The 26,315-nt window shown below is 38.0% G+C and overlaps 2 long non-coding RNA genes across 6 annotated transcripts in view; one reads left to right on the forward strand and one right to left on the reverse strand.

Annotated features, from left to right (window-relative positions):
- The window catches only part of LOC145506337 (uncharacterized), a 788,916-nt gene that overhangs the window by 718,941 nt on the left and 43,660 nt on the right, over positions 1 to 26,315 (reverse strand). The gene's annotated exons all lie outside the window — the stretch shown is intronic.
- The window catches only part of LOC145506340 (uncharacterized), a 160,435-nt gene that overhangs the window by 126,758 nt on the left and 7,362 nt on the right, over positions 1 to 26,315 (forward strand). Inside the window, exons 2-4 of the long non-coding RNA XR_014053779.1 lie at positions 11,161 to 11,254; positions 17,072 to 17,156; positions 25,967 to 26,037. This is a non-coding gene — a long non-coding RNA (uncharacterized LOC145506340). The remainder of the gene's footprint in view (positions 1 to 11,160; positions 11,255 to 17,071; positions 17,157 to 25,966; positions 26,038 to 26,315) is intronic.

The raw sequence follows: 26,315 nt of genomic DNA on the forward strand, positions 1-26,315 counted from the left end.
CCCAGTCTCTGATTATATTAACTCAAATTTGCAAATCAATGGCCTGAGAGAAAAATGATGCATCCCTTTCCAGGCATAAAACCTATTTACCTCAATCACTACTATCCTACATTCAGCTTTTAACCAAAAAGAGAGATGCACAAAGGCAAGAAAAAACACTCCCAAAAAACAAAGCAATCATCAGATTCAGATACTAATATAACAGATATTGAAATAACCTAAGATAATATGTTAAAGATTCTAATGGAAAAGGCTGACAAAATGTAAGATCAGATAGGAAATTTCACGAAAGAGTTGATGACTACAAGAAAGAATCAAAGAAAAAATGTTTAAAACAAAAAGACAGATAAAAAATATCTTTGATCAATTTAACAGTAGACTCAACATAGATGGGGCTTCCGTTGTGGCTCAGCTGCAAGGCATTAAGAATCCACCTGCAATGCGGGAGACCTGGGTTCAATCACTGGGTTGGGATGATCCCCTGGAGAAGGGAATGGCTACCCATTCCAGTATTCTGGCTTGGAGAATTCCAAGGACTGTATAGTCCATGCGGTCGCAAAGGGTCATACATGACTGAGCGTCTTTCACTTCACTTCACCTCAACATAGATGAAAAAAAGAATCAGTGAATTTAAAGTGTGGTCAACAGAACTTATCCATACTGAAACACACAAAAAAAACAGGAGTGGAGGGAACAGCCCAGAGCTGAGCATCCCAGAGACGTGGAACAGTGTCTAACTTACAAGTAATAAGAATCTTAGAAGGAGAAGAGAGACTAGAGAGATAGTATAGGGCAAATATATAGAAATAATGCACTGGCAGACTGCACTTAACCAAGGATAATCATCACTGCTAACAGATTTCAATACTGTGAAACCTCTATTATAATGCACTGAAAAGGGCATATTACCTCTGTAGTATCCTTCTGAATAATGTATAACCTCAATCTAGTCATGATAAAATATCAAGCAAACCCAAATTGACAGATATTCTGCAATCTAGAGCAAAGTATAGTATTTGGATTATTTTTTTAAAAGAATACCCTTGCTTCCATATTGCCAATAGCCTAAATAGGGAAGGCAGCAAGAATAGAACCACAAAAAATCAAATAGGAGGCAGTTTCAGTAACTTAGAAAAGAGAAGGAAATGGCAACCCACTCCAGTATTCTTGCCTGGAGAATCCCAGGGACGGGGGAGCCTGGTGGGCTGCCCTCTATGGGGCCGCACAGAGTCGGACACGACTGAAGTGACTTAGCAGCAGCAGCAGCACACCAGAATGGGCAGAGTAGTCAGATTATGGATATATTTTGAAGGCAGAGCCATTGGAATTTCCAGATAAATTGAACACGGAACATGAGAGAAAGGCAAATAAACCCCAAGGTTTTGATCTAGGCAACTAGAAAGACAAAGTTGACTGAGACAAAGACAACTATAGATGCAAGAGATCTGGAGATGAAGATAAATTCTATTTTGAACATGTTAAAATCAAACACATTTACTATTTCTATTAGATGTCCAAGTACATGTTTCATAAGCAACTGGATTTATAATCCTAGGGGTTTTAGGGAGTCTGATCTATAAATACAGTTTGGAGAGATATCAGTATATAATATCTGAAACATGCATCTGAATGTATTCATGGAGGGGGAAAGAGTGGATCAGGTATTGGCATGCTTTTCCTGAAAAAGACCATAGAGTGAATATTTTTGGTGTTAAGGGCCATCTGTTTTCTGTCACAACTACTCAGCTATCTATACTGCTCAAAAGTAGCCATGAATAAGACACAAACAAATGAGCATAGTTATGTTCCAAAACAACTTTATCAAAACAGGTACATACTGGATTTAAGCCATGGGCCTTAGTTTGCCAATTGCTGGCATAGGTAAACAAAAAAGAAGGATCAAGGACTGAGCCCTAGGACATATAAATTTAAGAGGTCAAGGAGGAAAAGAATAAGTACCTGGCACAGGAAGTTGAAAAGAAGTAGCCAAGAATATAAAAGAAAAACCAAGAAATAGTGGTGTTGTGAGCAAGAATAAAATAAAGTATTTGAAGGAAGAATAATTCAAGTCTATCAAATGCAGCTGATAGTTCAAGTAAAATGAAGATTGAGAATTGTCAGCAATTTGAAGGTTACAGGGATCTCAGCAAAAACAGTTCTGGTAAAGTTAGTAGAAGCAAAATCTTACTGAAGTGGCTTAAGTACAGACAAAGAGTAAAGAATATAAGAGTACTAAACTTTTACTGGGAGTTTTGCTGCAAAAGCAAGAAAAGGTGAGGTCAAGAGTTTCTTGTAAAAATGGGACAAAACTAGAATATGTTTATGTTGCTAGAAGTGACCCAATAAACAGAAAGAAATCATTAGCTACAGAAGAAGGAGGAGAGAATTGCTGAAAACATGTCCTTCTCATTTGGGAAAAAATAATGAAATATAGCCTACAAATAGAGATGCTATCCTTAGATAAAAGTGGGACAGTTCATCCATAATAACAGGCAGTAGTAAAGAAATGGTGGCAGGTAGTTAGTCCTGATGGTGGGAGACTGTGAAAGTCATGCTCTGAAAGTTAATAGCTGAGAGTGCAGATTGTTGAAGAAGGTTTGGAGAGTTGAGGAAACAGAAGAATGTATGAATAGTTTAAAGAAGTGGGAAAGCGGATGGAAAAGTATCATGATTGCAGGCAGTGTTGAAAGGTCATAAATAAATTTCCAATGAAAGCAGTCAACAAGGCTCTTTTTTTTTCCTGTCTTGTGTATCTACAAAGGAGCAAAGAAACCTAGTTAAAATTAACACGTACTCAAATTTCACAAAAGTATATGGCATAAAGAAGAGTTAATACCTATCCTCAAGCTATTTCAAAAAATTGAAGAGAATGGATCACTCCAAAATTCATTATCTGAGGCCACCATTATCAGAGGCCACCATTATCCTGATATTAATACCAAAACCAGACAAAGACACTATATAAAAAAAGAAAATGACAGGCCAATATCTCTAAGGAATATAGAAATCCTCAACAAAATATCAGCAAATTGATTCAACAACATATAAAAAGGATTATACACCATGATCAAGTGGGGTTTATCCCAGGCCAGCAGGCAAGCATGGTTCAATACTCACAAATCAATCAATGTAATACACAACATTAATAAAAGGAAGGAAAGATAAAAATCATATGATCATCTCAATAGATACAGAAAAGCATCTGACAAAGTTTAACATTAATCTATGACAAAAACTCTCCTCAAAGTTGGAATTGATGGAACATATCTCAAAATACTGAAGGATATTTAAGACAATACCCACAACTACCTACCAGATGATCCAGCAATTCCACTGCTGGGTATTTATCAAAAAATTGATTAATTCAAAATATTAATTCAAAAGATACATGTACCCCAATGTTCATAGCAGCATTATTTATAATAGCCAGGATACGGAAGCAGCCTAGGTACATGCCCATCAACAAATAGATAAAGAAGATGTGGTGTGTGTGTGTTTCAGTATATATATACACACACACACTGAATATTAGTTATAAAAAATGAAATTCTTCCATTTCCAACAATGTGGATGAACCAAGAGGGTATTATGCTAAGTGAAATGTCAGACAGAGAAAGACAAATTACTATGCCATAAAAGAAACAAGCAACAAGGATGTACTGTACAAAACAGGGAAATAGCCATTATTTTTAATAATGTTAAATGGAGTACAATCTATAAAAATATCATTATGTTATACACCTGAAACTAGTATATAATATTGTAAATCAACTGAACTTCAAGGAAAAAAGAAAAAAGAGGTATATGGCAGAGTAATAAAAGGGCAAGAGAAATACCTATGTGCAGGAGAATGACTGTCATGAATGATGTCACTTTTTATCAAGGAAACTAACATTATGAAAGGGCGAGGAACACTGGAAGAGGTGGTCGGATCAAAGGATTGTAGGTCCCAGTGAGGCTGAAAGATTGTCAGATTTGGAGAATTAGATGAAGTAACCCAGAAAGAGATGAGGTACTGACCAGAGAGTAGGATGCATGAAATTGAGATTGTGTAGGTACTGAACTGAACTGAACTGAGGTATATAATTGCAAGTAATGATCAGATCACTGCCTTTTCCCCAAGTTCAAGACCTTATTCCAGCACATCATATGTATTCATTCATTTCATTTCAGTTGCTCAGTCATGTCCAACTCTTTGATACCCCATGGACTGCAGCACACCAGGCTTCCCTGTCCATCACCAACTCCTGGAGCTTACTCAAACTCATGTCCATCAAGTCAGTGATGCCATCCAACCATCTCATTCTCTGTTGCCCCCTTCTCCTCCTACCTTCAATCTTTCCCAGCATCAGGGTCTTTTCCAATGAATCAGTTCTTCACATAGGGTGGCCAAAGTATTGGGAGTTTCAGCTTCAAAATCAGTCCTTCAGATGAATATTCAGGACTGTTTTCCTTTAGGATTGACTGGATGGTTCTCCCTGTAGTCCAATGGACTCTCAAGAGTCTTCGCCAACACCACAGTTCAAAAGTATCAATTCTTCAGCACTCAGCTTTCTTTATAGTCCAACTCTCACATCCATACATGACTACTGGAAAAACCATAGCTTTGACTAGACGGACCTTTGTTGGCAAAGCAATGTCTCTGCTTTTTAATATGCTGTCTAAGTTGGTCATAGCTTTTCTTCCAAGGAGCAAGCACTTTTAATTTCACTGCAGTCAACATCTGCAGTGATTTTGGAGACCAAGAAAATAAAGTCTGTCACCATTTCCATTGTTTCCCGATCTATTTGCCATGAAATGATGGGGACCAGATGCCATGATCTTCATTTTTTGAATGTTGAGTTTTAAGCCAGCTTTTTCACTCTCCTCTTTCACTTTCATCAAGAAGCTCTTTAGTTCCTCTTCACTTTCTGCCATAATGATAGTGTCATCTGCATATCCGGAAAAGGCAATGGCACCCCACTCCAGTACTCTTGCCTGGAAAGTCCCATGGATGGAGGAGCCTGGTAGGCTGCAGTCCATGGGGTCGTGAAGAGTCGGACACGACTGAGCGACTTCACTTTCACTTTTCACTTTCATGCATTGGAGAAGGAACTGGCAACCCACTCTAGTGTTCTTGCCTGGAGAATCCCAGGGACAGGGGAGCCTGGTGGGCTGCCGTCTATGGGGTCACACAGAGTCGGGCACAACTGAAGCGATGCAGCAGCAGCAGCATCTGCATATCTGAAGTTATTGATATTTCTCCCAGCATGGATTTCAGCTTCTGCTTCATCCAGTCCGGCATTTTGCATGAGGTAATCTGACTTTAAGTTAGATATGCAAGGTGACAATATACAGCCTTGATGTCCTCCTTTCCCAATTTTGAACCACCCCATTGTTCCATGCCTGGTTCTAACTTTTGCATTTTGACCTGCATACAGATTTCTCAGAAGGCAGGTAAGGTAGTCTGGTATTTTCATCTCTTTAAGAATTTTTCACAGTTTGTTGTGATCCACACAGTTAAAGGCTTTAATATAGTCAATGAAGCAGAAGTAGTTTTTCTGGAATTCTCTTGCTTTTTCAATGATCCAGTGGATGTTATCAATTTGATCTCTGGTTCCTCTGCTTTTTCTAAATCCAGCTTAAACTTCTGGAGTTCTCGGTTCAGGACCAGAAATTCATGATTACATAACTTTTTAGTGTTTTCTATATTTTCGCTTATATTTTTCAGAAGTGAAATTCACCCATTTAAATGACACAAAATACTGATGACCTACTTTATATAAACAAGCATGATAAACTGCAACAATGAGTAAGGCGGTAATTATTGTCTTCTCTTCTCTGGGGCAATCCAGAGTCTTCTTCAGAGGCAGATCTTTATAGTTCCTCCTCTTTTAACCTTGCATAAGCAAGGACACTATTCTGGGGGATTTCTGGGTACCTTAATCACTTTCCACTTTCATGAATTGGAGAAGGAAATGGCAACCCACTCCAGTGTTCTTGCCTGGATAATCCCAGGGACGGGGGAGCCTGGTGGACTGCCATCTATGGGGTCGCACAGAGTCGGACACGACTGAAGTGACTTAGCAGCAGCAGCAGCAGCTAATCACTTCACAGCTTGTACAGGAGTATCTGTCTGATCATTAAGGCTTCCTGATGTTGTCAAAGATAATATGTTTATTATTTACAAACAATGATAGTAAATTCTTCAGCAACAGTACATCGGCTACTTAGTGATTTAATGAATCAGCTTACCTAAAGACGAAATATATTTTAAAACTTAGAGGTAAACACAATATTCAATACAATAACTAAAGAAGTTAATTATGTATATATATAAAATGACATTTTATATATATATATGTATAACATATAGGGCTTCCCAGGTGGTGCCAGTGGTAAAGATTCCACCTGCCAATGCAGGAGACATAAGATACAAGTACAATCCCTAGGTCAGGAAGATCCCTTAGAGGAGGGCATGGCAAACCACTCTAGTATTCTTGCCTGGAAAATCCCATGGACAGAGAAGCCCGGCTGTCTATAGTTAACAGAGTTGGAAAGAGCTGGACACAACTGAAGCAACTGAACAACCAAATAACCTTCTTAGAATACACTGAAGTTTTTCTCTAAACCTACCAAACTTCATAGTGTTTATGTCTCAGTAAAGTATCTGGGATTTAGCTGGAGCTTAGTAAGTAATAAATGAATAAGTGAACACAAAGTGAGACTGTCATCTCCTAGAAACCACTGACCATATCCAACATTTTTTTTTTCATTTTCCTTATGATATAAAATCTGTGTCAAGTCTTATTTTTTCCTTTCCCTGGGACTATACTTACACAAGTTATTCTCTCTCACGTTAGGTAACAGCCTTGCTTCATAAATACAATACTGACAGAACTGTACTATTTATAGCCCCTTGGCTTCAGAAGACATTTCCCCTCTCATTAATTTGTTTCCTTTTAGTCCCAAACCTCACTCTTTATATGATGATGTGTAACAGGGACAAATCTTCCCTGGTTTTGCTCATGCTCAGGAGGAAGCTGAGAGCCTGGAAAGCTATACTTCATATACCAAGATGATGCCAGCCAAGTCCTGGCAAGAGAATGATTGAACATTCTCAGATTAATTTCATGGTTATTTGTTCCATCCCAGAATCACATCAGGCATAGGCCTCCAAGTTGAAATTGTATCACTTTGTCCTTGCTGCCCAGGTTAGGGCAATGAAAAATGAGTATATTCCCCACCCTTTAATGATAAGTAATGACTTTTCCCTTCACAACTGAGATATATTTTACAGCATCATCGAGAAGTCTAATTACAAAACAAAATGATAAGATATATCAGGATACAGGGAGCTTAGATTAAACTCACAAGAATAGGCATTTGCATCTTCGCCATTCTTCACTGCCACTACAGTAATACAAAAGTGGCAACCGGAATGTGCATAAGAGCATTCCATTAAATATTATTTGAATTGTAAATAACTTAAAAGTTTAAGCTACCCCATTAAAAGACTGTAAGGGAAAGATGCAAACATGTTTGGAGGACTGGCAAGCAGAGCTGGAGGGAAAAATAATAGAGGGACTAATTTAGCACTAATTTGGTAAAAATAATGCAGCTATGGGCCCACAAAGACAGGAAGCAAAACATTCATTTTTAGAAATTTGACAGGACAAATGTGGCTTTCACAAATTTTGATCTGTTACCATCCAGGTGGACTAATATGCTTTCTGCAGTGGGGTCATTCTTGTAATCACTTTTTTTTTTTTTTTTACACTAATAGTCCCTTAACCATAAGAGTGGCTTTCAGCATTCAGAGGTTTTCCTGGTTGTGAGTTTTTTATTTTAGGTTTACATGACTCATTGAACTAGGTACTGAATCAAGACATTGGTTCTAAATTCTTGTTTCTTGAGCGTGGCCTAGTCATTCCAGCATCAATAAAAGAGACACAGCAATAATAAGTTGTTGGAAAGAATGGGGGAAAAAAAATTTAAAGAGAAGGTTGAAGACATGTCATATAGAATGGGATTTAACATTCACTGAGTTAGACTCCCTACCAAGAACCAGATACCATTTAAGTACTGAGGAGTTATTTATAATCTTACTGTACCCAACAACTATTCTGCCTGGTTGATAAGAAAAATTAAGTAACTTACCAAAAGTCAGACAGTAGCAAAGAGGTAGTACCCAAATACAAACCTACGCAAACTCTTGGCCTTATTATTCTCATTGTATCACATAGTCTTATTTGTCACTGTGAAAGCCATTATAGATGATAATAAAAATTACAGAAATTACAGGCAGATTCAGGTTGGATATTATATACCCAGTACGCTTAAAATGCCTTCAGATTAATATTTGAAGGATGAAAGGAAGGAAAGAAGGGCAAGGGAAAAGGGACAGAGGAAAAGAATCATCCTCCCACATTAACTATTTTAGTAGATCATTAAGTATAAATGAAGTGAAAGTGGTTCAGTCGTGTCTGACTCTTCGCGACCCCATGGACAATACAGTCCATGGAATTCTCTAGGCAAGAATACTAGAGTGGGTAGCCTTTCCCTTCTCCAGGGGATCTTCTGAACCCAGGGATCAAAGCCAGGTTTCTCACATTGCAGGCAGATTCTGTACCAGCTAAGCCACAAGGGAAGCCCCTTGTATATTAGGTATAAGTAAAGATAATTTTTAAGAAGTAAAATACATGTAAATATAAAATGAGTATGTGTGCTTTTATTTAACACATCAAATGAAAGGACAAATAAGATGTTACAAATGGCACAAAAGGGAACTGAAGGGACTACACATATGCAGACCATAAAGAAGGCTGAAATGAATTTGCTTAACAGATATAAAACATGCTAACACCCACAGAGCAATAATGAACTAAATTTCCAGTGGGACACAATTTCCATTTCTGTGGACAAGAATCATTTACTATTTGCACTCAGTTCAGTTGCTCAGTCCTGTAAGACTCTTTACAACCCCACTGACGGCAGCAATTCAGGCTTCCCTGTCCATCACCAACTCCCGGGGCTTACTCAAACTCATGTCCATTGAGTCAGTGATGCCATCCAAACATCTCCTCTGTCATCCCCTTCTCCTCCCACCTTCAATCATTCCCAGCACCAGGGTCTTTTCCAGTGAGTCAGGTCTTCACATCAGGTGGTCAAAGTATTGGAATTTCTGCTTCAGCATCAGTCCTGCAGATGAATATTCAGGACTGATTTCCTTTAAGATGGGCTGGCTGGATCTCCTTGTTCAAGGGATTCTCAAGAGGCTTCTCCAACACTACAGTTCAAAAGTGTCAATTCTTCGGTGCTCAGCTTTCTTTATGATCCAACTCTCACATCCATACGTGACTACTGGAAAAACCATAGCTTTGACTAGATGGACCTTTGTTGACAAAGTAATGTCTCTGCTTTTGAATATGCTGTCTAGTTTGGTCATAACTTTTTTTCCAAGGAGCAAGTGTCTTTTAATTTCATGGCTACAGTCACAATCTTCAGTGATTTTGGAGCCCAAAAAAATAAAGTCTGTCACTGTTTGCCCATCTATTTGCCATGAAGTGATGGGGACGGGATCCCATGATTTTTGTTTTTTGAATGTTGAGCTTTAAGCCAGCTTTTTCACTCTCCTCTTTCACTTTCTTCAAGAGGCTTTTTAGTTCTTCGCTCTCTACCATAAGGGTGGTGTCATCTGCATATCTGAGGTTATTGATATTTCTCCTGGCAATCTTGATTCCAGCTTGTGCTTCATCCAGCCCAGCATTTCTCATGATGTACTCTGCATATAAGTTAAATAGGCAGGGTGATAATATACAGCCTTGACGTACTCCTTTCTCGATTTGGAACCAGTCTGTTGTTCCATGTTCAGTTCCAACTGTTGCTTCTTGACCTGCATACAGGTTTCTCAGGAGGCAGGTCAGGTGTTCTGGTACATCTCTTTCAGAATTTTCCACAGTTTATTGTGATCCACAGTCAAAGGCTTTGGCGTAGTCAATAAAGCAGAAGTAGATGATTTTCTGGAACTCTTGCTTTTGCTATCATCTAGCAGATGTTGGCAATTTGATCTCTGGTTTCTCTGCCTTTTCTAAACCCAGCTTGAACATCTGAAAGTTCACGGTTCATGTACTGTTGAAGCCTGGCTTGGAGAATTTTGAGCATTACTTTGCTAGGGTGTGAGATGACTGCAATTGTGCGGCAGTTTGAACACACTTTGGCCTTGCCCTTCTTTGGGATTGGAATGAAAACTGACCTTTTCCAGTCCTCTGGCCACTGCTGAGTTTTCCAAATTTACTGGCATATTGAGTGTAGCACTTTCACAGCATCATCTTTTAGAATGAAATAGCTCAACTGGAAGTACATCACCTTCACTAGCTTTGTTCATAGTGATGCTTCCTAAGGCCCACTTGACTTTGCATTCCAGGATGTCTGGCTCTAGATGAGTGATCACACCATCATGATTATCTGGGTCATAAATATCTTTTTTGTATAGTTTTTCTGTGTACTGTTGCCACCTCTTCTTAATATCTTCTGCTTCTGTTAGGTCCATACCATTTCTGTCCTTTAATGTGCCCATCTTTGCATGAAATATTACCTTGGTATCTCTAATTTTCTTAGAGAGAGCTCTAGTCTTTTTTTGTGTTACACAACACTTAAAGGTATAAAATAGCTTAAACACAATGAAAGGCAGAGATAATTCAGAAGGATACACAAGACAGGAGATCCAAGAATCTTTTTTTCCCATTTTAGTCTTTCACAATTTTTCCTTAAAAACTATATATAATATATATATATATACATATACACACACAGACATACACACACACACATAAATCATTGGCTATCTATGTAACAGAATTGCTTAATGCTACTGTATAAATCCCTTCATAAGGGTAGAAGAGCTTCAATATACCACAAAATAGAATATTTTTCTAAAAATCTGAACTTGCAGAATTAAGCAGCAAAGAATTCTAATGCCAAAGCTAGAACCAGAAGTCTGCCAGCTGTCATTGCTGGACAGCCACTCTCTCATCCTGTGCATTTTATCACTGCCAAAGCGAGCTAATAAGAGTTTATGTATGCCTCCAGGTTTGCTGGTCAGAGTCTATCATCCTTTACTTGTTTGTTTTGTTAGATCTCTTTTTTTTTTTTTCTAACCATGTCTCTTTTTTCCTGCAGAGCTTATATGCTATACAGGTCTATATTTCTAAAACCAGAACTCAGAACAAACGTGAGTCACAGAAATGTGTTCTACAACTGACTCTTCATGAATGTACGTCATCCATAGGTTTAACTATAAGTGTATCATTACCTTAGAGTCTGATGTTAATGTCTAAGATTTAGAACAAATGGATCCTTAACGTTCATTGCCACTGGCTTAAAAGTGGATACTACGTAATTTCCTTTGTGAGTGGTACATTAATCTCCCTATTCATGGATATTTCCCATTCATCAGTGAATACTATATGTATTGTATATATGAACACTGTATGTGTTGGTTGTTGTTCAGTCACTAAGCTCTGTCCGACTCTGCGACCCCATGGACTGCAGCACACCAGGCTTCCCTGTCATTCACCATCTCCCAGAATTTGATCAAAGTCATGTCCATTGAGTTGATGATGCCATCCAATCATCTCATCCTCTATAGCCCCTTTATTCTCCTGCCCTTAATCTTTCCCGGCATCAGGGTTTTTTCCAATAGGTTGACTCTTTGCATCAGGTGGCCAAAGTTTTGGAGTGGTACATTGTATCATTCAAAACTACTTAGCAATTTGCGGTTTAACTATGGCTGCGATGGACCACGCAGAACCGCAGGGGCTGCAACGAACTGCGCAGAAGCACAGCCTAGAGGAGCTACCCCATGCCCAAGGTCGGGGCGGTGGACGAGAGCACCAAGCTGCGACAGCACAGGAGCGGCCGAGAGGAGCTATCCCACAGCCAAAGGATCTACCCCTTGTCTGAGGTCAGGGGTGGCAGTCGAGAGGAGCTATCCCACATCTGAGGTCAGGGGCGGCGACCTAGAGGAGAAACCCCATGATCCGAGGTCAGGGGCAGCAGCAGAGACGAGCAACCCCACATCCAATATAAGATGGTAGGTGTTGCAAAAGGGCATCAGAGGGCAGACACACCGAAACCATAATCACAGAAAACAAGCCCATCTGATCACATGGACCACAGCCTTGTCTAACTCAATGAAACTAAGCCATGTCGTATGGGGCAACCCAAGACAGACGGGTCATGGTGGAGAGGTCTAACAGAATGTGGTCCACTGGAGAAGGGAATGGCAAACCACTTCAGTATTCTTGCCTTGAGAACCCCATGAATAGTATGAAAAGGCAAAATTATAGGATACTGAAAGAGGAACTCCCCAGGTCGGTAGGTGCCCAATATGCTACTGGAGACCAGTGGAGAAATAACTCCAGAAAGAATGAAGGGATGGAGCCAAAGCAAAAACAATACACAGTTGTGGATGTGACTGGTAATAGAAGCAAGGTTCGATGTTGTAAAGAGCAATATTGCATAGGAACCTGGAATGTTAGGTCCATGAATCAAGACAAAGTGGAAGTGGTCAAACAGGAGATGGCAAGAGTGAACGTCGACATTCTAGGAATCAGTGAACTAAAATGGACTGGAATGAGTGAATTTAACTCAGATGACCGTTGTATCTACTACTGTGGGCAGGAACGCTTAGAAGAAATGGAGTAGCCATCATAGTCAACAAAAGAGTCCAAAATGCAGTACTTGGATGCAATCTCAGAAACGACAGAATGATCTCTGTTTGTTTCCAAGACAAACCATTCAATATCACGGAAATCCAAGCCTATGCCCCAACCAGTAACGCTGAAGAAGCTGAAGTTGAACAGTTCTATGAAGACCTACAAGAACTTTTAGAACTAACACCGAAAAAAGATGTCCTTTCAATTATAGGGGACTGGAATGCAAAAGTAGGAAGTCAAGAAACACCTAGAGTAACAGGCAAATTTGGCCTTGGAGTACAGAATGAAGCAGGGCAAACGCTAATAGCGTTTTGCCAAGAGAATGCACTGGTCATAGCAAACACCCTCTTCTAACAACACAAGAGAAGACTCTACACATGGACATCACCAGATGGCCAACACCAAAATGAGATTGATTATATTCTTTGCAGCCAAAGATGGAGAAGCTCTATACAGTCAGCAAAAACAAGACCAGGAGCTGACTGTGCTCAGATCATGAACTCCTTATTGCCAAATTCAGACTTAAATTAAAGAAAGTAAGGAAAACTACTAGACCATTCAGGTATGACCTAAATCAAATCCCTTATGATTATACAGTGGAAGTGAGAAACAGATTTAAGGGGCTAGACCTGATAGACAGAGTGTCTGATGAACTATGGACAGTGGTTTGTGACATTTTACAGGAGACAGTGATCAAGACTATCCCCATGGAAAAGATATGCAAAAAAGCAAACTGGCTGTCTGAGGAGGCCTTACAAATAGCTGTAAAAAGAAGGGAAGCGAAAAGTAAAGGAGAAAAGGGAAGATATACCCATTTGAATGCAGAGTTCCAAAGAATAGCAAGGAGAGATAAGAAAGCCTTCCTCAGTGATCAGTGCAAAGAAATAGAGGAAAACAACAGAATGGGGAAGACTAGCGATCTCTTCAAGAAAATAAGAGATACCAAAGGAACATTTCATGCAAAGATGGGCTAGATAAAGGACAGAAGTGGTATGGACCTAACAAAAGCAGAAGATATTAGTAAGAGGTGGCAAGAATACATGGAAGAACTGTACAAAAAAGATCTTTAAGACCCAGATAATCACGATGGTGTGATCACTCACCTAGAGCCAGACATCCTGGAATGTGAAGTCAAGTGGGCCTTAGAAAGCATCACTACAAACAAAGCTAGTGGAGGTGATGGAATTCCAGTTGAGCTATTTCAAATCCTGAAAGATGGTGCTGTGAAAGTGCTGTACTCAATACGCCAGCAAATTTGGAAAACTCAGCAGTGGCCACAGGACTGCAAAAGGTCAGTTTTCATTCCAATCCCAAAGAAAGGCAATGCTGAAAGCCATCACTGACTCAATGGACATGAGTTTGGGTAAACTCTGGGAGTTGGTGATGGACGGGGAGGCCTGGCATGCTGCGATTCATGGGGTCACAAAGAGTTGGACACGACTGAGCAACTGAACTGAAATGAAGGCTCTTCGTTGGCTAAGAGCAAAGGGCCACTGGAATAACTATCTTTGGAAAAAAAAAAGACTCAAAATAGGCGGTAAAACAGGGCATTCTACTCTATATTCGGTAATAACCTACGAGGGGAAACAATCTGAAAATAATGCAAAGAAATGGAGATATCTGAAAAAGATATATATAGAGATATATCTCCATTCTGTGGACAGGTAGGCCTGGCATGCTGCAGTCCATGGGGTTGCAAAGAGTGGGACACAACTGAGCAATTGAACTCAACTCATGATTAACAAACATCAGAAAAATATCTCCCCTGGGTTAGGGAAATATTTGATAGAGAGCCTGGTTAGATCTGAATTGGCATTCACCTACTCTGCTTAATGTTTGTGCTATAATGTTCCAGTCCTGCCTCCTACTTCAGATGTGGGAATAGAGTAGGTGGTAGAGTATTTCAGAATGGTGAAAAGAATGTCTGTTCATCTGCAGCTTACAATACAGTCTAGAAAGAGGCAAACCATGGCCAGAACATGTCAGCACAATAATGAAAGTTATGTATGTAATTTAGGGGCTTTTATAGCAGCTGTTAGAGTGCTGCCCATCTAGGATTCTGCTTTAATGACTTTGAAAAGGCACTACCAAATTTTATGCCAGAAGTCACATTAGACTATTGGCAGCATAAAGATTATTCTGTCCTAGAAAATAACAGGAGCACAATACAAAGATGCTCTTCTCTCTATTTCACCACAATGCTCTCCTCAGTAAGGAGACTCTAGCTTTTGTTGTTGTTGTTGTTGTTGAAATGTATCCAGATATTTGGGAGAAAGATACAAGAGTGTTTTAATTATTAATGTTAAATGAAAACAATGGTCCTTTGATAACTGAACACCTGAATGATAGGGAATAACAGCTACTGTAATATTATTTTTATTACCATACAATTTACATACAGATATGTCCAAAAGGGATTTAAGAAGACTCAAAAGTCATTTGGCTAGCATTATATTGAATTAAAATATGATAGAGTCTTCTTTTAAAGAATCTATTTGGAAGAGAGTCATAAACTAGGTAGGTAAAGTACCAAGGGAAGGCAGAGAAAGAAGAGATTACTTTTACACAGAGACAATCCTGGAGGACTTCACACAATTAATCTGAACCTTGAAGGGTGAATCCAAAGACAACGAGGAAGAAAGGCTTTCCTGGATGTTTTCAAGTGAAGGATATATTGAGGAAATTACAAGTAGTTAGTTGTATCAAGAACCGAGGATATCTGATGGCAGAATGCAGAGCTGGAATGCAAAGGGGATGGTAAAGCTCCATATCCAAAGAGCATGATTATAAAGGGCATTGAATTCCATGTTAGTTATTTTATAGCTAACATATTGGTAACAGAGAGACATCAAGATGAGAAAAGCAGTAGAGTATCTATAAGTAACAGAAGTAACAGTATCTAGAAGTATAGTAAAGAAATGATTTCAAGAAGGGAGTAGATAATGGTACCAAAGGCCACAGAATGATCAAGATGAGGAATGTTGTATTATACTGTTCAACATCTTAAGCCCTCTCTTAATTTGAGGGAAAATCCTTCTTTATGTGAAAGGTAAAGGGCCATGTGTCTACTATAGAAGGTAAAGAGCAGCCAGGATTTCTTAAGATAAATGACTCAGGTTCAGATAACTGGATATGGCACTCAGGACTTCCGGTCTCAAGTGAGGATGCAAATGAATAGAGGGCTCAGAATGTACACTCAGTGACTGTGGAAGAGTCCAGCATTTCAGTGGCTGTGGAAGAGTCCAGTGTTCCCAAGCATTTAGCTGAAGTATGACTTGGCCTTGGAATCTGTTAGTTTCCTTTGCTTCTTTGTACATTGTAAAGAAGTTAAATTAAAGAGAAAGTGCATACAGCTCAATTAAGGAAGATGACAAAAGGTTAGAAGAGTTTAAGACCAAGAAGAGATAATTACTTCCGGAGAGTGTGAAGAAAATGTTTATTCAACAATACTCAGATTGAAAAATCAACATGAACATATGATACCCATCAAAAACATTTTACAAATAATGCAGCCATGTTCTTCATAAAGCCATTTCTTAGGAAAATCCATGACCAGAATATTGAGTCAATCCAGTGAAGTCTTTTCTGTAGAAAGTTAAGATAGTATACTGTAAGCATAGAGATTTCTGGTCATCAAACTTTCTAAAAGATAGAACTTAAAAATGAATAGATTAATGAATGATACATAATATATCTGATAATATTTTTTTCCACTCAAAATGTCTTCACTCTCATCATCTAGAAAATGACTATTCATTCTTCAAGAATCAGTACAAGTGTGATCTCCTCTCTCTAGAGCCCTTCTCCATCCATAAAAGACAATATTCATCCTTCCTGTCTAGTGTTTTCGTAGCACCATGTTCAAGAAATAATTTCATACTTCTCACATGATAGATCATTACTAAGTCTACCTTCCATGACATAGTGTGAACTCCCTTGAGAGAGAGATGACATGCTATTTTTTAATGGAACCCCCAAATCTACAACAGTACCCAACATATAATAGGAGCTCAACAAATGCCATTTGAGTGGGTTGGTGGGTATGTGAAATTTTATTGAATACCATTTATGCTAGTCAAGTAACTGATAGGATCTAACTAGTTTAAGGCTATACCCTATGATAAGGATGTCGAGCACAAATTCTCTGCAGTTTGTTAAAGAAGGACTCATTCTAGCCCAGTGGTTCTGTTCTCTGAAGATTTTGGAAACTGCAATAGAGTATGTTCTGTTAGTTAATATTAAGGACACTAAAATGTTGTAGTTTAAGTAAGGAACATTACAAGTGACTCTAACATCTTGGGTAATAACTTTACATATCACATAAAAATAGCATATAGTCCCAAGTAGTGACTCCTGCTTTATATCATAAATAGACTTCCATACACTAGCAGATTCTGGATGCCTGAAGAGGAGGAGCTTTGGAGCAGCAATCTGGTTGGACAAGTTTATGTGTGTGGGGTGAGTAGAGAATAGGTTCTAAGGGAGTCACCTGAAGTTACACCCACATTATAGGAATACTGTTTTTATGAAGACTGTATGTTTAATGAGGGGTGGATTGGAGGAGACATTAAAAATTAGAGATATTATTGTTACAGCATTACCATCCCAATGGTAAAAAATTGTCTTCCTTTGGGGGCCATAACTTCCAAAATCAAAATCTTGATTATACTGATAAGCTAACATACATAATAAGTGCATTTCATCTCTGCAGATAAATATTAATTTTATTTTTAATCCTTTCGAACAAAAAGAAGAATATGTAAAATTATAAAAAAAATATTGACTAAAATATGCTTTCCCTTCATTATTGAGAAATATAATAGAGACCTGGGTTAGGACCATTTTCATGCGTATCAGTACCACCTTGTACTTCTTTATATCCTACTTAGAATTGCCTGTTTAGCTGTTAGCCTCTCCTACTAGGTTGTAAACATCTTGAGATAGAAATAATGTCTTATTTATCTTTGCATCTTTAATGCCTAACACAATCTGCAACATTTCATAATTTTTTGAGTGAGCATATATATATAAAGTAGATGCCCTTCATCAAGTACAAGAAGGTCAGTATTTATTTTCGAAAGAAGATGTACATTATGTGAATCTTAATTTGGTTTTTCACTTGAAGGCTAAAATTAATTGTTATTTAACTCTATATTCTCGTATTACTTTTTCATTTTTCACCCTATACAATTAATCACAGTTTCTGCCATATCTGATCAAAATATGAAGAAATTAAAACATTTTTCCTTCTCTCTAGATCAAAATGATATATACTAACAGAAAAATAATTACAAATGGCATGCATTTGAAAAATATATGATTCATATTTGATTTCTAGTTTAGGCAACACAAAATTTACAATCATAAAAGTCTATGTAGTTATCAAGAATAGGTGGTTTCAGGACACAAATAAGATTTTAAGTCAAGATCAGAAATATCATCCTCTGAAATTATCACCAACAAGAGTGAATACAAAGTAGAAGTGACTAGCCATCTGCCAAAGTAGCATATCTCATGAGGTTTTGATTCATCTATCCCTGACACAGTGACCCTCAGGAGTTGATACTACAAAACTTACTAAAATAGTATAGCGTGGGCTATGACCACTGTAGACTATTCTGCCAGGTGCACTTCTCATGGGAATTATAATAATGGAGCACCTCGGGCTTATATCTCACTCTCTTTTGAGGTAAGTTACTCTAGTGGGTTTCAAAGAGCATACTCAGTCTCTTGCTGAAATGATAAGACATTTCCAAATCTATAAAGCTGAGAATGCATTTAGGATGCCTGGTGACCCCATTGCCATTCAGATCCCTGCAAACTCAGTCTAAATCTTTCCACAAACCTCTCTTACTATCTTACCTTCAAAAGGCTACAGAGTCACTGGATTGCTGGGTGTGGAGACAACTATCCCTTGAGAAAATAGGTAAGGCCCTGCTGAGACAGGTATGCTTTCTCACACACCATCACCTCATTTGACAAGGTGACAAAGGAATTTATTTCCTCCACTAAATCTGCTGATTGCAAAATTTAATGTTAATGGAAACTGTACTTCTGAGAACAGAGCAACCAAAAATCATAATTGACTATTTCAGTAAACCCATGACGGTCATGAGGAAAATAAATAATTTCTGACATGTTAAACCCAGATCTCTCAGAGTACAAAATGTAGCTTGCTATATTTCTTCAATATTTTTTGGATCTGTGGACAGATTGTGACTGACTCCAGTATGCAGCAAACTACATTTCATAATTTTATCCTGTGACTCATTCTCTCAACAAGATGGTTGCCTCCAGACAAATGAAACGGTTTTGAATTCAAGCAAACAGAAGCTTCACAGCTTCCAAGCAATACCACATTCTGCTGAGCATAAAGCAAACAAATTCCTTTTCTAGGAGTCCACCAACGAACAGAGGCTGCCTTGAAGGGCATCCTTGGAGGCACTTGAGAAACTGCATGGCCATCTGTTCTGGGTAATGCAGAAGAAATTACTGCATGCAAATAGAGGGTCACACTAGACAACTTCCAAGTTGGCTTCTAATCCTAAATCTGCTATAAAAGATTATGTAGATTACAATCAATGTAAGTGCTATTTAAAATTTCTCTTCAAGATAAATATCTACATCAACTTAGAAGGAAATAAATTATACTTGTCAACCCAATTAAAAGGGGAAGTAATCTGAAAGACAATCTCTAAAACAAGATTCACATAAGAAAGGAGATAACGAGAATGTTCCTGACATCCAAAGATCTGTTTCCTAGGGAAGAAATGGCAGTTCTCCTCAGGAAACACTGGCATTGATGTTTCCTGCTCTTTAAAAATAACATAAATGTGTAGGAGTCTTTTTTCTTTATAAAACTAATGTTTTATTGTTAGATCTCCTTGGAGAAATATAATTTTTTATGATTTTAACTGGCACCTGAATCTATTTTTGTGGCTTAACAAGAAAAGCAACACTACCATCGTGTGGCAAAAGAGATTAAACTTATTTTTTAAAGGGAAAAGTGCCAGTCAAAGATGAAATTGAAATCCCCAAATAGAAGTTCTAACCCAATGCATATTCATTCTTCTATCATTTGCATAGCATTTGTCTTTCATTTAAAACTCTGCAACTTATCCAATTTTTTGAAATTAAGGCAAAATTAATATGAAAAAGGAAACTGAGTTAGAATGTCAACAGCAGCTTCCTGTTTCTTTATGCATTATCAGTAAAACAAAATATTTGAAGGCCCATAAAAATATCACTGACTTTACTGCAATAATACAGTCATATCAAACAAAGAGCTCTAGAAAGCTAAGCAAAGAACAAAGCTTGAACTACCTTGGCAAAACATTGGAGAAGAGTTCCAAGGTCTCAGAGAAGTTAGCATGTTATAACGTATTTATTTTGTAATGTCAGAGAAACTACTAGCTGATTATGTTCCCCAGGAGAGCCCAGATGACATTCCCTTCACCAAAGCAATAAGGAGTGTCCCCAAAAGTGGGATACCAACGTCAGTGAGAAGCTCAGTGGTAGCTGTTCTCTGTAGACTAGGTTTGAGATTGTAAATATGCTGCTGAGTTTGGCTGGGAATGACATTCTACATGGTTAAGGTTCAAGATGTCACCGTGTGAGTAAATGATGTTAGTATATATAGTGTTGAGTACTGCATAGCTAGCATCAAAAGGTAGAATAAAGTCTCCCACTAACACTAAATGATCTCCTTAAGAAAATGGGCTTCCCGACCTACTGCACAGTCCAGGGAACTATATTCAATATCCTGTGATAAACCATAATGGAAAAGAATATTAAAAAGAATGTAAATATATATATATATATATATATAACTGAATCACTGTGCTGTACAGCAGAAATTAACACATTGTAAATAAACTAAAAACAAATTTTTTAAAACTAAAAAAGAACAAAATCTAACTAAAGCTAGATATTTTAATATTACCTTATAGTTGAAGTATTTTTTATCAATTATCCCTATTGATCCTAGGGCTTCTGTGGTAGTTCAGTGGTAAAGAATCCACCTGCAATGCACAAGATGCAGGTTCGATCCCTGGGTCGGGAAGATCCCCTGGAGGAGGGCATGGCAACCCAATCCAGCATTCTTACCAGAGAAGTCCATGGACAGAGCAGCCTGGAGGGCTACAGTCCAAAGGGTTGCAGAGTCAGACATGACTGAAGCGACTGAGCAAACACACATGTATGCACACATTAGTTGATCCTAAAAACAACACCAATATTATTAATTTCCTCATTTTATATTTGAGGAAACTAAGACCCAAAGATAAAAGTTCTCCTCTGATTAGTTCACTGAGCCAGAAGGTGAGGTCAGCTCACTTGTTTGTCAAGATTCTCATGACAAACTAAGGAAAAATTGGTCCTTTTCTTCTGCAACTCTGCTAAGAGTTGGCAACTAACTTCTTATGGCTGTTACTGCATTGTATTGTAATCATGTACTTTCTCCCTCACTTGGAAGTAGAATCTGTAAACTTGGTGCTATTCATTCAGAAAATATTATCAAACTTTATCTATTCAGAATGAATGCTCTGGAGTGGCATTTCAAGTACAGCCTTCTCTGCAGAGCAGTTTTCAAAGTGTGAATCCCGAGGCAGCAGCAGCATCACCTGGGAACACGTTAGATATGTAAATATTGGGACCCTCTCAAGATTCCTTAAGTCAGATAATCTGGGGATGGGGCCCAGAATTCTGGTTTAAAAAGCCCTCCAGGTGATTCCAACGCACCCTCAAGCTTGAGAGCCACTGCTGTCCAGATCACCAAAGTAGTTACAGCTGTGTACAGCCCCAAGCTGCCTGCAGGATGGAGGCTCTCATTTTGCCAGCTTCTAGAAGCATAGACAGCTGAGAGTTCTCAGCTGAGTCCTTCTCAGAGCACCACCCACAGAGAAAGAGTGTCCCCTTACCCAAGGTCACACTTAAACAGCACCTCTTCCAGGACGACTTCCTGAAAAAGTATGTTCTCCATATGGCTTGAGGGTCTCTGCTGTGAGCTCCCATAGCACTTACGGCACTTGGCAACAAAGAATTTTCAATGAATATTACCAGTCACAATATAGTTGTCTATTGAAGTGTGTTAATCATCTTCCTCTCTGGGCTTCAAGTTCCTTGAAGGCAGGGACAATACTTCCTTTATACACTACTGTTCAGTTCTCAGCACACTATCACACTGATGGTGTGTGTTCAGTTGCTATGTCGTGTCTGACTCTTTTTGCAACCCCATGGACTGAAGCCTGCCAGGCTCCTCTGTTCACAGGACTTCCCAGGCAAGAATACTGGACCAGGTTGCCATTTCCCTCTCCAGGGAATCTTCCCAACCCAGGGGTTAAACCCATGCCCCTTACATTGGCAGGCTGATTCTTTACCACTGTGCCATCTAGGATGTCTGGGTCTCCAAATACTTTTAAACAATGGACAGACGTGCACAGATTCAAAGATTACAAACTCAGCTTTGCATGATGTGCCTAATTTGATCTAAAATATCAGCAGCCAAGATATACATTATTTCTTTATTATTCTCATGCTCTTCAGAGTTGTTTTATTTTTATTGGAAATTTCCTAAGATTTCTGAACTACCCTAATTCCTTCATAAAAATCCATGTTGCAGAATTTGGTTGGGACATAAGACCTGGTAGGTTATGCATAAATAATTCAAAATTGCCATGCTCATTAGATTGAGGCTATTTCTAATGTGAAGACTTACTTATCACAAAATGAATTTTTAAATTTTCCGTCATTTCGTTTTAACTTTTGAAATTTGGTATCTTTCCCAAAATGATGTGTTCTTCTAATTTTGCATAGCTTTCAGTTCCTCATTGTCCTATTGTTATGATTATCAATAGAAAATACATATTGTATTTTTAATAACTGAATTTACTATTAGTGTTTTATAATTACCAGAGACATTTAGAGGACTTAGCTTTATAGCACATAAGGATTTGAGTTTGTGTCCTGACTAACTCTCCTAGTCAGGACACTTGTCACTTTGTAATACCATATTGAAGTTTCTTTACAAAACTGAGTCTTCAACCCATGAATATGGTATATCTTTTTATATATTTAGGTCCTATTTAATAGTGTATTTCAATAAAGTATTCTGTTTTTCTCCATAGTAATCTTAAACTTTTCTGTTATATTCAAAAAACATTGTGTTGGCTATTATAAATGGTATCTTCTTAAACTACATTTTCTACATTAGTTTTGATGGGGTATAAAATTAAAATTGACTTTGATATCAATATTATATATTACAGTCTTGAAAAACTCTCATTAATTTTAATACTTTATCTGTAGGTTCCTTTTGGTTTTTCAAGTAGACGATTACACTGGCTGAAAATAATTGTTTTCTATGTGTTCCAAGTGTTATTCTTTTAACTGACTTATTGAAAAGGCTAGTAACTAGAAAACTGTTGAATTAAAGAGATGTAACAGGAATCTGAATCTTGTTACTGATTTTTGAGGATATACTCTTAGAAGTGATGTTTGATGTGAATTTTCTAAATTTATCTTTAATTGGAGGATAATTGTTTTACAAAGTTGTGTGAGTTTCTGCCATACACCAATATGAATCAGCCATAAATATACATATGTCCCCTCCTCTTGAATCTTCCTCACACTCTCCCCATCTCAGCCCTCTAGGTTGTCACAGAGCACCAGGCTGACCTCCCTGCATCATACAGCAAATTCCCACTGGCTATCTATTTTACATAGGGTAATATATATGTTCATGTTACTCTCTCAGTTCGTTCCACCCTCTCTTTCCCTGACTATGTCCACAAGTCTGTTCTCCATGTCTGCATCTCTACTGGTGCCCTACAAATAGGTTCATCAGTATCATTCTTCTACATTCCATACATATGCATTAATATACGATAATCATTTTTCTCTGACTTATTTCACTCTGTATAACAGGCTCTAGGTTTACTGGGTTCACTAGAACTGACTCAAATTCATTCCTTTTTATGGCTAACAGATCATTGTATATATGTACCACAACTTTTCTATCCATTCATCTGTCAGTGGACATCTAGGTTGCTTCCATGTTCAGGCTATTGTAAATAGTACTGCAATGAACACTGGGGGTACATGTGTCATTCTGAGTTATGTTTTTATCAGGGTATATGCCCAGTTGTGTGATTGCTGGGTCATACGGTAGTTTTATTCCTAGTTTTCAAAGAAATCTCCATACTGTTCTCCATAGTGGCTGATCAATTTACATTCCCACCAACAGAGCAAGAGTGTTCCCTTTTCTCCACATCCTCTCAAAAATTTATCGTTTGTAAATTTTTTTGATGATGGCCATTCTGACCAATGTGAAATGATACTTCATTGTAGTTTTGATTTTCATTTCTCTAATAATAAGCAATGTTGAGATTTGAATTTTTGTAGATGTCTTTATCAGCCTAGGAAGTTCTCTTCTATAATCTGCTTTTTAAGGGTTTTCTAAATATCGAATTAGTGTTAACAGTATTCAATTATATACCTTGAGATGATTGTATCATTCTTGTCCCTTAAAGTATTAAGAGTTGTTCAGTTCAGTTCAGTCACTCAGTCATGTCCAACTCTTTGCGACCCCATGGCCAGGCTTCCCTGTCCATCACCAACTCCTGGAACTTGCTCAAACTCATGCCCATCAAGTCGGTGATGCCATCCAACCATCTCATCCTCTGTCGTCCCCTTCTAATTCTGCCTTCAATCTTGCCCAGCATCAGGGTCTTTTCCAATGAGTCAGTTCTTTGCATAAGGTGGCCAAAGTATTGGATTTTCAGCTTCAACATCAGTCCTTTCAATGAGTATTCAGGACTGATTTCCTTTAGGATTGACTGGTTTGATCTACTTGCATTCCAAGGGACTCTCAAGAATCTTGTCCAACACCACAGGTCGAAAGCATAATTCTTTGGCACTCAACTTTCTTTATGGTCTAACTCTCACATCCATACATGACTACTTGAAAAGTCACAGCTTTGACTAGACGGATCTTTGTCAGTAAAGTAATGTCTCTGCTTTTTAATATGCTGTCTATAATTATAGTGTAACACATTGATTTTTTTCTAAATCTGAACCAATGCTTTATTCCCAGAATAAATCTAATTTCATAATAATGTGTTAGCTTTTAATGAATTATATTCACTCAATATTTATGTTTATGTGTTTCTGTGTGAAATAGGTCTACAATTTTTTTTCTCATTTTGTTTTGTTATCAAGGCCTTATAAAAGGAGTTATAAAGTGTTAATATTTTCCAGTAGAATGGTATATTTGTCAGTTCTCTTATAGTAACTGCTTTCATGTATATTTAAAATGAGATATTAGATGCATGCAAGTTTAGAATTTAATATTTTCATAATGATAAATTTTTAAGGCATTTGTTTATTTTTCCCTACTAAGACTGTCATAAACTCCATCTTGTCTGACATTAAAGTAGTAGCCAGTTTATATGAGAGCTTTTTGGTGTGGCATCTACGTAGAATACATATGAAATTCCAAAGTAAAGAGTACTCAAGTCTAGATTTTCAAATGATGGATCTGACAATTGGTTCATGTATTTTAAAAATCATTTGCTCACAATAAAGGTCAAATATGTCGAAAGTAACCAACAGGTGGGATTTAACGAGGACAATTTTGAAGTTATTCATTTTACTGCTAAGAGTCAACCCTCCCACTATCACCATGGGCAGAAGCATAAAAACAATGTTAAAAACAATTTTCCACATATCTTTCACATTCCTACATATCTAGGCATTCATAGTCCATTTTTTTCCACGATTATTTTTTCATGAATGTTTGCAAGGGTTTCTGGCATGATAGAAATAGTGACTCACTCTGGAGCATTATTCATTATTTACATTAATGTATAATAAAAATAAACGTATCTCCTCTCTGGGAGATACTGCAAGGTAATAAAGAAATTATTCTCTGTTCTCCCCAGAGAGATGTGTTTATAGTCCAGAGTAATAAAGGCAACCTCCAGCAAGGAGAATGGATAGATTTATCATCAGTCCCTTATAAGATTGGAGGTATTCTAAGACCAGTACTCCTCAGCTTTGACATAGGAGGCACTATGGGTACAGAATTCACCTACATCTACTTTCAGATCACTTTCTGAGACTTAGGGGGAAAGAAAAACTGATGTGAATGTGGAGCTCATGCTGCCTAATGTGCTATAAATAATAAACTCTAAACCTATGAGGACTTACTGTCTCCTGATCAGCCAAAACTACTGAAGACAAGCTAGCAAGTCTCTATGCTTCTGTTTCAGAACTGCTTGAGAGGAACTTCATGTCTGATAAAGGAGCCTGCAGAAGCTTCAGTAACCTGTCTCTTACAAAGGTACTTGAATCCAGGGATCAGAAGTGAAATTCATGGTTAGAATGTCAGTATGGCATCGTTTTTTAAAGGCCCCTAGTCAAGAGAGCTCATTCCTAGGATAAAATGACCCTAATAGAAAGGAAATGTGGAAAGTACTGTCAGGGGTACATTTAAAAGGGCATTATCTGAAGAAGCACTGCCCACTAAGAAAGCTACAGTTAATGGACAAAGCAAGCAAGTTTCCAGAGAAACCATGAGAGGGTCCCACGAGAGAAACACTCTGGTCTGAATATCAGTCA

This window comes from Giraffa tippelskirchi, chromosome 5, assembly GCF_054371585.1.
Source record: "Giraffa tippelskirchi isolate mGirTip1 chromosome 5, T2T-mGirTip1v1.2.pri, whole genome shotgun sequence".
In the NCBI taxonomy this organism is placed as follows: domain Eukaryota; kingdom Metazoa; phylum Chordata; class Mammalia; order Artiodactyla; family Giraffidae; genus Giraffa; species Giraffa tippelskirchi.